This window comes from Zalophus californianus, chromosome 7, assembly GCF_009762305.2.
Source record: "Zalophus californianus isolate mZalCal1 chromosome 7, mZalCal1.pri.v2, whole genome shotgun sequence".
NCBI classification, from domain to species: domain Eukaryota; kingdom Metazoa; phylum Chordata; class Mammalia; order Carnivora; family Otariidae; genus Zalophus; species Zalophus californianus.
In genome coordinates, this window is record NC_045601.1 from 146,248,401 (window position 1) to 146,260,779 (window position 12,379).

The 12,379-nt window shown below is 36.9% G+C and overlaps 1 pseudogene; it reads left to right on the forward strand.

The window, feature by feature from the left end:
• The first annotated feature begins 5,977 nt into the window (after window positions 1-5,977).
• LOC113927323 lies at window positions 5,978-6,449 on the forward strand (annotated as a pseudogene).
• Window positions 6,450-12,379: the final 5,930 nt, after the last annotated feature.

Below are 12,379 nucleotides of genomic sequence, written 5' to 3' on the forward strand. Positions count from 1 at the left end.
ATCTCCAAAGGTAAGTGAAACCAAAGTGAAAAGGAACTTTTGGGACTTCATCAAGATAAAAAGCTTCTGCACAGCAAAGGAAACAGTCAATAAAACAACAAAGCAACCCACAGAATGGGATAAGATATTTGCAAATGACACTACAGATAAAGGGCTGATATCCAAGTTCTAGAAAGAACTTCTGAAACTCAACACCCAAAATACAAATGATCAAGTCAAAAAATGGGCAGAAGACATGAACAGACACTTCTCTGAGGAAGATATACAAATGGCTAACAGACACATGAAAAAATGTTCATCATCATTAGCCATCAGGGAAATTCAAATCAAAACCACATTGAGATACCACCTTATGCCAGTTAGAATGGCAAAAAAAGACAAGGCAAGAAACAACAAATGTTGGAGAGGTTGTGGAGGAAGGGGAACCCCCTTACACTGTTGGTTAGAATGCAAGTTGGTACAGCCACTTTGGAAAACAGTGTGGAGGTTCCTCAGAAAATTAAAAATAGAGCTACCCTACGACCCAGCAATTGCACTACTGGGTATTTACCCCAAAATACACAGATGTAGTGAGAAGAATGTCCTCCACACATGTCCTCCACAGATGGAGGACTTTAGGAGAAGGAAGGGGAAAATGAAGGGGTGAAATCGGAGGGGGAGATGAACCACGAGAGTCTATGGACTCTGAGAAACAAACTGAATGTTTTAGAGTGGAAGGGTTGTGGAGGGATTGGTTAGCCCAGTGATGGATATTAAGGAGGACACGTACTGCATGGAGCACTGGGTGTTATACAAAAACAATGAATCATGGAACACTACATCAAAAACTAACGATGTACTCTATGGTTACTAACATAACATAATAAAATAAATTAAGTAAAAAAAAAAGAATAGTCCTTAATCCACATTGAGTGTAGACCACCCCAAATTTTAAAGGCTTAGTACCAAGAAAAGAATTTTAACAATTTCAATTTTCATGACAATTACATGAGTAAATGATAGGATTTGGGATGTACTTGGTTAAATAGAGTATCTTATTAAAATTAATTTCAACTGTGGAAAAAAAACAATATAACAAGTGTTGGTGAGGACATACAGAAAATAAAACCCATATGCACTGTTAGTAGGAATGTAAAGTGGTGCAGCCAATGTGGAAAACAGTATGGAGGTTTATCAAAAAATTAAAAATTAGAACTATGATATGATCCAGCAGTTCCCCTTCTGGGTATTTATGTAAAAGACGTGAAAACAGGATCTTTAACAGATATTTGCCTCCCCAATTCATTGCAGCATTAATCACAATTACTGAATATGTGGAAACAAATTAAATGTCCATCAACAGATGAATGGATAAATAAACTATGGTACATATATATACACAATGAAATATTCCATGTTAAAATTTTTTTAAATTCTGTCATATGGTAAAACATAGATGAAACTTGAGGACATTATGCTAAGTGAAATAAGCCAGTCACAGAAGGACAAATACTGCATGATTACATTTATTATATAAGGTATCTAAAGTAGTCAAACTTATTGAAGCAGAAAGTAGAATGGTGATTGCCAGGGTCTGGGGGGATGGGAAAATGTAGTGTTGCTATTCAATGGGTATAAAAGTTTCAGTTATGCAAGACGCAAAAGTGCAAAAATTCTAGAGATCCTCTGTACAAAACTGTGCTTATATTTAACAATACTGTACTGAACACATAAAATGATGTAAGAGGGTAAAAAAAACGTTTTTAACCTTAATGAAATACAATGTATTATTTCTACAAAGAAACCTGCTGACATTTTGACTGCATTGAATTTATAGAACAATTTGAGGAGAAGTGTCATCTTGACAATATTGAGAATTCTGATCTAAGAACATGGTATATATCTCCAATTATTTACATCTTAATTTCTCTCAGAAGCATTTGAAGTTTGTATCATATAGATCTTGTACATATTTTGCTAAATTCATCCCTGGCTTTGATGCCATTGTATCCAAATGCCACTGTAAATAGCATAAAAATAAAATTGAGGGTTTTTTTTTTTTAATAATGACCTTGTATCCTATGAGTGTGCTACATGCACAGTTTGTTTTGGGTAGCTTTTAAATAGACTACTTAGGATTTTCCATGTACATGATTATGCCATTCACAAATAAAGACTTCTAGTTCTACCTCTCCAATTGTTAGGCCTTTTATTTCCCTGTCTTGCCCTGTTGCACTGCCTATGAACTCCAGGTTAAAAACAAATGTAAGAATTGGGAACAGAAATTCTTGCCTTGTTTGTGGTCTCAAGAGAAAAGTATTCGGACTTTTACTAATATTTATGTTGTTAGCTGTATTTTATTCATGTCCTCCATCAAGTTTAGGAAGTTTTTTTCTATTCTTGGCTTGCTGAGAGTGTTTATCATGAAAGTGTGTGAAATTTTGTCCAGTGCTTTTTCTGCATTTCTTGAGGTGATCTGACAGTTTTTCTTCTTTATTCTATTAAATGGTGAGATTCACTGATTGATTTTCATAAGTTAAACTAACTTTGCCTCCTGGGGAAAAAAATCCAACTTGATCATGGCTCACTGTCCTTTCAGCATCATGCTGGGTTTCATTTGCTGATCTTTCAGTAAGAATTTTTTTGTCTATAATCACCAGTGATGTTAAGTAGTATATATATTTTTTCATGATGCCCTTGTCTAGGTTCTGTACCAATTTAATACTGGCTTCATTACATGACTTGGGAAGAAATCATTTCTCTATTTTCTGAAAGAGTTTATTTAGCATTGATAACAGCACCATGCTGTTTTGATTATTAATGCTTTGTAGAATAAGCTGAAATCTGGAATTGTGTTATCTCCAGTTTTGTTTTTCTTTTTTAAGATTGTTTCAGCTATTTTTGGTCTTTTGTGGTTCCATACAAATTTTAAGATTGCTTTTTCTCATTCTGTGAAAAATATTTTTGGTATTTTTATAGGGATTGCATGAAATGCAGATTGATTTGGGTAGTGTGGACATTTTAACAATATTTGTTTTTCCAATCCATGAACATGGAGTTTCTTTCCATTTGTTTGTGTCATCTTCAATTTCTTCCATCCTGTTTTGTAAATAGTTTTCAGAGTACAGGTCTTTCATCTCCTTGGTTAAGTTTACTCCTAGGTATCTTATGGGTTTTGGTGTAATTGTAAATGGGATTGTTTCCTTAATTTCTCTTTCTGCTGCTTTATTATTAGTGTATAGAAATGCAACATATTTCTGTACATTGATTTTGTATCCTACAACCTTTCTGAATTTATGTATCAGTTCTAGTATTGTTTTGGTGGAGTCTTTCAGGTTTGCTCTGTAGAAGATCCTTTCATCTGCAGATAATATTTTACTACTTCCTCACCAATTTGGATGTCTTTTTGTCTTCTTTTTGTTGTCTGATTGCTAGATCTTTCAGTCCTATGTTAAATAAAAGTGGTGAGAGTGGACATCTTTGTCTTGTTCCTGACCTTGGGAGAAAACTGTCCATTTTTCCCCATTGAGTATGATGTTAGCTGTGGGTTTTTCATATATGGCCTTTGTTATTTTGAGGTACATTCCCTTCAGACCTACTTTGTTGAGAGTTTTTATCATGAACATATGTCGTACTTTGTCAAACGCTTTGTCTTCATCTATTGAAATGATCATATGGTTTTTATTCTCTCCCTTATTCATATGATGTATCACGTTGATTGATTTGTGAATACTGAGCCATCCTTGCATCCCAGGAATAAGTCCCACTTGGCTGTGGTGAATGATTTTTTAAAGTATTGCTGGATTTGGTTTTCTTATATTTTGTTGAGGATTTTTACATCTATATGTATCAGAGATATTGGCTGTAGTTCTCTTTTTTGGTAGTGTCTTTATCTGGTTTTGGCATCAGGGCAATGCTGGCCTCATAGAATGAATTTGGAAGTCTTCCTTCCTCTTCTCTTTTTTGGAATAGTTTGAGAAGAATTAGGTATTAGGTCTTCTTTAAATGTTTAGTAGAATTCATCTGTGAAGTCATCAGGTCCTGGACATTTGTTTATTGGGAGTGTTTTGATTACTGATTTAATTTGTTTGCTGGTAAGCAATCTGCTCAAATTTTCTGTTTCTTCCTGTTTCAGTTTTCTCTCCCCTTTCTGTGCCCATGGCATCCCTCCCTCCCACAGGCAGTCCTGTGGGTCTGGTTAGCTCCAAGTGTGTCTCTCCCCTCTCTACCCTCTTCGATTCAGCTTCTTCTCTACATTTAGTTGTTGAGTTTGTTCCACCAGTCTTCAGGTCCTTTTCTGGCTTATTTATACTGATGTAAATATTATCTAGTTGTATCTGTGGGACAAGGTGAGCTTAAGGTCCTCCTTCTCTGGCGTCTTCCCAGAAGTCTAATGATCAACTTAAATAACCAATTTATTTTTGTCAACTTGACCTTATAGGATCTAGGCCATATGTGAACCTAGTAAGCTAATAAATGACCAGGCAAAATCTTAGAGAGCAGGCAATGGTATAATTTTTGAAATAGCCTTCTAATTTTCATCTGTTTTTTCCCCTTTTATGTTAACATTTATCCTGGTGAGATAAGAGTGAACAGCCTCTGGCATCCGAGTGACCCCAAGCTGTGTTCTATCCCAGCCGCAGTAGTGCTGCCATACCTTACATTGCTGGTGTGCGTTCTTGCCTTTGGTGTGTGTTGTTCTCCTGACACCTCACAAAGTTGAAGGAAAGGAAATCATATCAACAATAAATAAACACCAGTGCCTGGAGCTCAGCTACGGCTGACATCCCATCCCTGATGGTTCAGTTTATGATCTGTGTTAATTCACGTTCTTCTTAAATAAAACACTCCATTAACCAGAACCCTACAGTGATGAACTAATACCACTTGTCCCTTCTGGTCTCTTATTCATGACTTGTGCCCTGTGGTCTATGATGGTTTTACAATTAAAATGTTTTACATTGGTTTCTTATCTTTGAGGGGGACTATGGAGTCAGAGCCCATATTTCTGCCAGAAGTTACTTTGTTTTGTTTTTTTAAATATAATTTTATTTTATTATGTTATGTTAGTCACCATACAATACATCATTAGTTTCTGATATAGTGACTTTGAAAGTCACATACTGCCAGTATGTTTCATCTCTCAAGTGTGTTGAAGGAAAACCAAAAAGTTGAGAACTGTTGCTTAAGAAATAACTTGCTGTAATTAAATCGTTTTATAACATCCATGTTGTCCCAACGAGTTCATAATATTGCACATAAAAACTTTAACATCTGGTAGCACCCAGTAGATTGGCAGAGGCAAAGAATTCTCCTACAAATCTGGTGACTAAGCATGAAGAATATTGGACAGTCTGTTACAGCCCAGGTGGTTAAACATTTCCCAGATTTTGGTGATGGAATTCTGCTAGCACTGTATCACTGGTTAACTCTTCTCTGATAAAGTAGAGAAATTTAAACTACAAATATATAAGTAGTTGATAATATTTTATATTTAAATATTTATTATTTAAATAATTTTTAATATACATTACAGTGAGCTGAAATTATACATGCCAAGCTCATGATAGTGTTTATCTCTGGGTTGGGTGTCTGGTTAGAAAATGGGAGTTAAAGAGGATATGGGCTTTATCTGTGATATTTTATGTGTTAAAGTGTTGGAAATAAATATGATAAAAGTAATAGTTGATGATTCTTAGTGGGAATGCAAGTCTTTTGTTTCTAATACTTTTAATATCTAAAATGAGGAATAACAAAGAAATAATGTAGAATTGTTTAAAATATCAGCTCAAATTAAAATTCAATATAACAGTAATAGCAGCTTACATGTATTGACTGATTATATTAAGTCCTGTGGGAAATGTTTATGTATTTTCATTATTGAGTTATCAGAATAATAGAGATAGTTTCTCATACTTCTCTAAAATAGAAAAGGAAATAACGGATTGGTCTCTAAAAATTACAATTTAAAAAATTTAATTTTGGCCCTTTTACGAAGATGGCGCCGAAGGCTAAGAAGGAAACCCCTGCCCCTCCCAAAGCCGAAGCCAAAGCAAAGGCTTTGAAGGCCAAGAAAGCGGTGCTGAAAGGCGTCCACAGTCACACAAAAAAAGAAAATCCGCACGTCACCTATGTTCCGACGACCCAAGACACTGCGTCTGCGGAGGCAGCCCAAATATCCTTGAAAGAGCGCCCCCAGGAGAAACAAACTTGATCACTATGCCACCATCAAGTTCCCCCTGACCACTGAGTCAGCCATGAAGAAAATAGAAGACAACAACACACTTGTGTTCATTGTGGATGTCAAGGCAAATAAGCACCAGATCAAACAGGCTGTGACGAAGCTCTACGACATTGACGTGGCCAAGATCAACACCTTGATCAGGCCTGATGGAGAGAAGAAGGCATATGTTTGACCGGCTCCTGACTATGATGCTTTGGATGTTGCCAACAAAATTGGAATCATCTAAACTGAGTCCAGCTGGCTAAATCTAAATTAAATTTTTTTCACCAAAAAAAAAAATTTAATTTTGGGGTGCCTGGGCGGCTCACATGGTTAAGCACGTGCCTTCAGCCCAGGTCATGATATCCAGGTCCTGGGATCGAGCCCCACGTTGGGCTCCCTGCTCAGCGGGGAGTGTGCTTCTCCATCTCCCTCTGCCTATCTCTCTGCTTTTATGCTTTCTCCCCCCCCGCCAAACGAATAAAAAAATAACAATTTAAATTTAAATTTATCATAATAGATGATTTTCATACCAAGATTTTCTTTGGTACAAAATGAAACATATTAGCTAGAAACAATAGAAAATTCAAAAATATTCATTAATCTATTAACTCATGATATAATTTTTATATATTTTTATGTATTACATTAAAAAATTTTTTTTCATTATGTTTTGTTAGTCACCATACAGTACTTCAATAGTTTTTGAGGTAGTGTTCCATTATTCATTGTTTGCATATAACCCCAGTGAAAACCAAATATGGTAGCATCACAGTTCTGGACTTCAAGCTCTATTACAAAGCTGTGAGCATCAAGACTGTATGGTATGGGCACAAAAACAGACACAGAGATCAACAGAACAGAATACACAACCCAGAAATAACCCTCAACGCTATGGGCAACTAATCTCAGACAAAGCAGGAAAGAATATCCAATGGAAAAAAGTGTCTTCAACATACGGTGCTGGGAAAATTGGACAGCCACACACAGAAGAATGAAACTGGACCACTTTCTTACACCATACACATGCACAAAGAAAAATTCAAAATGGATTTGATATCTAAATGGAGACAGGAATCCAACAAAATTCTGGAGGAAAACAGAGGCAGCAGCCTCTTTGACCTTGGCTGCAGCAAATTCTTGCTAGACATGTCTCCAGTGGCAAGGGAAGCAAGGGCAAAAATGAACTATTGGGACTTAACCAAAATTAAAAGCTTTTGCACAGCAAAGGAAACAGTCGACAAAACCAAAAGACAATTGACAGAATGGGAGAAGATTTTTGCCAATGTCTTATCAGATAAAGGTCTAGAATACAAAATCTATAAAGAACTTATCAAATTCAATACCCAAAGAACAAATAATCCAGTGAAGACATGGACAAATAACATGAACAGACATTTCTCCAAAGAAGACCTCCAAAAGGCCAACAGACACATGAAAAAATGCTCCACATCACTTGACGTCAGGGAAATGTAAATCAAACCCACAATGAGATACCTCTTCACACCAGTCAGAATGGATAAAATTAACAAGTCAGGAAACGACAGATGTTGGCGAAGATGTGCAAAAAGGGAAACTCTCTTACACTTGGTGGGAATGCAAGCTGGTATTGCCATTCTGGAAAAGAGCATGGAGGTTCCTCAAGAAGTTAAAAATAAAGCTACTGTATGACCCAGCAATCGCACTACTAGGTATTTACCTGAAAGATACAAATGCGGTGATCCAAAGGGGCACCTTCACCCCAGTGTTCATAGCAGCAATGTCCACAATAGCCAAGCTGGAAAGAGCCCAGATGTCCATTGACAGATGAATGAAAAAAGAAGATGTGGTATATATACATATGTATGGAATATTACTCAGCCATCAAAAAAATGAAATCTTGCCATTTGCAATGTCATGGGTGGAACTGGAGGTTATTACACAAAGTGAAATAAGTCAATCAGAGAAAGACAATTATCATATGATGTCACTGATATGTGGAATTTAAGAAAAAAAACAGAGGATCAGAGAGAAAGAAAGGAAAAAATAAAACAAGAGAAAACCAGAGAGGAAGATAAACCCTAAGAGACTCTTAATCATAAGAAACAAACTGAGAGTTGCTGGAGGGGAGAGGGGTGGAGCGATGGGGTAACTGGGTGATGGATATTCAGGAGGGCATGTGATGTAATGAGCACTGGTATGATGTAAGACTGATGAGTCAAGACCTGTACCTCTGAAGCCAATACTACATTATATGTTAATTAATTGGATTCAAATTTTAAAAAACATTTAAAAAGAGAAACAGGAAAAAATTTTAAAAATGAAAAATTAAATTTAAAAACAAATCTTGCCATCTGCAATGACATGGATGGACCTAGAGGGTATTACGCTAAGTGAAATAAATCAGAGAAAGAAAATTATCATATGATTTCACTCATATGTGGGATTTAAGAAACAAGACAGAGGAGCATAGGGGAAGGGAGGGAAAAATAAAAGACGATGAAATCAGAGAGGGAGAAAAACCATAAGAGACTCTTAACTCTAGGAAACAGACTGAAGGTTGCTGGAGGGGAGGTGGGTAGTTGGATGGGATACCTAGGTGATGGGCACTAAGGAGGGCTTGTGATGTAATAATGAACACTGGGTGTTATATGCAACTGATGAATCACTGAACTCTACCTCTGAAACTAATAATACACTATATGTTAATTAACTGAATTTAAATAAAATAAATACATCAAAATTAAGAAGAAATGTTTCAAACTTCCCTTCCCTCCCCAAATTAGACTACCTCTGACAAATTATCCCTCAGATTTGGCCCTTAGCATAATGAGGTATTGGGGAAGAAATTTCAGGTAATTCAGGACAACCCATTCTCTTCCCTATAAAGGCAGTTTAAAGCATTGGTATCAGTGATGATTGGTTTGTAGATTCATTGTTACCTTAAGTACAACAGTGTGGTATCATGTTAAAGATATCCCTCAGAAGCTGTTCTAACTGGGACAACTCCTGGAAGAACACTAATTGCCTCTCTGGGATTTACCCTCCCAATGGCCCCAGTCAAGAGAAACAAGTCATATTCTTTTGTTTCCATAAAGGCTCCAGTGGCTCTCGGAAAAGGGTCCATCCCTTGGTACACTGAAGGCTCTCATCAGTTCCTCCTTTCAGCTAAAACCAAATCTTATGGTAAACGCAGGACTCTCTCTTTTATAGCAATGATAATCATAGTAATTTTCAGACTCCGTTTTCCTAATTTGATATAGTGGATTAGAATTTGTGGTGTGGTCAGCCATTTATGTTGGCAATTTCAAGGAGATGGAAGCCGAAGGTTAGATAGGTCCACAAGGAAGGAGGGCATAGATCCTGAAGCGACGGATCGGGGAATGTGGGCAGACACAGGAGGGACAAGTACTGTTTAAGCACCAGGTAAGAGCGTAAAAGGACTAATGTAAGAAAGAAAGTACGCTGGCCAGCGATTTGCGGATGTGGAAAGACGTGCGTCCACCATTTTTCCTCCATAGTGCCTTACTTCAGATAAAGAGAGGAGATATTTCACTGCGTGGCCTACAAAGCAACTCATGATAAAGCCTTTCTTTCTCTCTTTTCCAGTAGGAAGAAAACTAAAGTATAAAGTTCCTATCTAGTTATGCCTGGTGCCCTTTTGCCCCCATCTCCCACCCCTTTCTAACTTCTGTAGAATGCTAGGTGAGCCATGCAATGGATCCTGACACCTCACAGCTGCACTTTCAGTCAGTGCACCAAGTTATTCAGGTAAGCGTGTAAAGAAGAAGAAAGTATATCTGCATGGAGAGGAGCAATGGCAATTGGGATCCTATTTACATTATGTATTATCTCCCATTCTAGGGGATTTTCCCATCATCCCTCAAAAGGAAGTGACTTCTATGTGAAACAGTCGTCATGATTTCCTGTCTATTGCTGTTGTTTGGTTCAGCCATAGCAGACTTCTTCACCCAGTGGGCTGCAGTCACTCCGGCTTCAGTGAGGTTGGACCCTCAACCATGGAGAGGGGGCCCCCCTTCCAAGTTCGGCTTTTCTTGGTACTGTCCCTTGGTCCAAGATATCCTTTACAGCTCTATGTACATCTTATACTCTCCTTCCATGGTTTAATAATTCTTTGTATTTAACTTCTGTTAAATTACAAGAGAATTTCTTCTTAAGCACTGCAGTTGTGTGATCATCCCGGATGGCTTCTGAGCTATAGAAGGTGGCCTAGATTCATGTAACAACTAGTTACTGATTAAGAGTGATGAGGCCTGAATAAGACCTACAGCCTTGGGCCACACTGTTTATAACTTTCCAGCTGAAACTCAATCAAGTAGCCATTTCTAATATCTTTTTCAAGAGTTGCATTTGTAGAAGGTGGGTAATTGAGAGGTAACCACAGATTGCTCTGCTGTGGTCTTCCTTTTTCTTTCTTTCTTTCTTTCTTTCTTTCTTTCTTTCTTTCTTCTTTCTTTCTTTCTTTCTTTCTTTCTTTCTTTCTTTCTTTCTTTCTTTCTTTCTTCTTTCTTTCTCTTTCTTTCTTCTTTCTTCTTTCTTTTCTCTTTCTTTCTTTCTTTCTTTCTTCTTCTTTCTTTTCTTTCTTTCTTTCTTTCTTTCTTTCTTTCTTTCTTCTTTCTTTCTTTCCTTTCTTTCTTTCTTTCTTTCTTTCTTTCTTTCTTCTTCTTTCTTTCTTTCTTTCTTTCTTTCTTCTTTCTTTCTTTCTTTTTTTCTTTTTCTTTCTTTTTCTTTCTTTTTCTTTCTTTCTTTCTTTCTTTCTTCTCTCTTCCTTTCTTCTTTTTTTGGTATGTGATTATTCTCTTTTTAAATTTAAATTCAGTAAATTAACATATATATTATTAGTTTCAGAGTAGAGTTTAGTGATTCATCATTGTATACAACACCCAGTGTTCATTACATCACAAGCCCTCCTTAGCACCTATCAACCAGTTACCACATCCCATCCTACCAACAACCCTCAGTTTGTTTCCTAGTGTTAAGACTCTTCATGGTTTGTCTCGCTCTGTTTTCCTCTTTCTTTTTTTTTTTTTTTCCTGTAGCTTATTAGGATGTGTGAGGGATAATCGGCTGTGGAAGGAGGGAAAGGACACAGCAAAGCTGAATGAGGCAGAGCTTTGTCATACTAACTACAAACAAAAGGTAACATCAAGTCTCTCCTATGAAAGACTGAAAACGCACAAGAGAAAAAAGAATCACCTAAGAGATAGAAGTGTTTGTGAAAGGTACTTAATTTTTCTAACAAAAAAGAAACATAAGATTCACTAGGCACAGTATATTAAATGATAAGTATTCAGTAGTTTCAATAAATATTCAGAACGCTTCTTGACGTTGGAGAATAAAAATATATGTACAAATTACAAATTTTGGCCAGAATTCAAATAGTGCCTCAGTTATTGTCCTGGACAGGAGGGAATAATGTGGACACCTTCCTCAGGCCTGTGACAGTACATATTCAGCTTTAAGCCCGATGGTCAGGGTACTTTCTATTTCCCTCCATCCTCATGTTCTTCCTCCTTTGCTCTTTCAAAGATTTTATATCTTCTTTTTCCTAAAAATCCCTCTTTTCAAAGTCACTTCTATTTATACATCCTCTGTGAAACATTCTATCTCTTTCTCCCCACTCCATGTCCAGATCTGTTCATAGGAACTAAGTATTCCTGCTTTGTTCATGTCATGAGTTGATGCATATCCGTGTTTCTCTTTTGTATCTCTATTTGTACCTTAATGTTCAGCTTAGAAACAAGCTCTTAGTGCAAGCAAACAATCAGAAGATAAGGTTCTTTCTACCAGAATATTTAACTGAAGCTCTAGACTTTTCACCCTGGGTACACTAGCCCCCTTATCCGAGGTTTCACTTTTTGCAGTTTCAGTGACCCTGTGATCAGCTGTGGCCTACAGAAGCAGCTGATCCTAGTGGGGCTTCATCAAAGGTCAATAGCAACCCAAAGCTACTTCCCATGCCTGTCATTCATGTCACATCATCTCATCAGGTGGACATCTCATCATCTCACAGCATCACAAGGAGAAGAAGGGTGAGGACCATAAGATATCTGAGAGACACACCACACTCACATAACTGTTACTACAGTCCTTTGCTATAATTGCTCTATTACTAGCTATGGTTAACTCTACTGTGCCTAATTCATAAATTAAACTTTATCATGGGCGTGTATATGC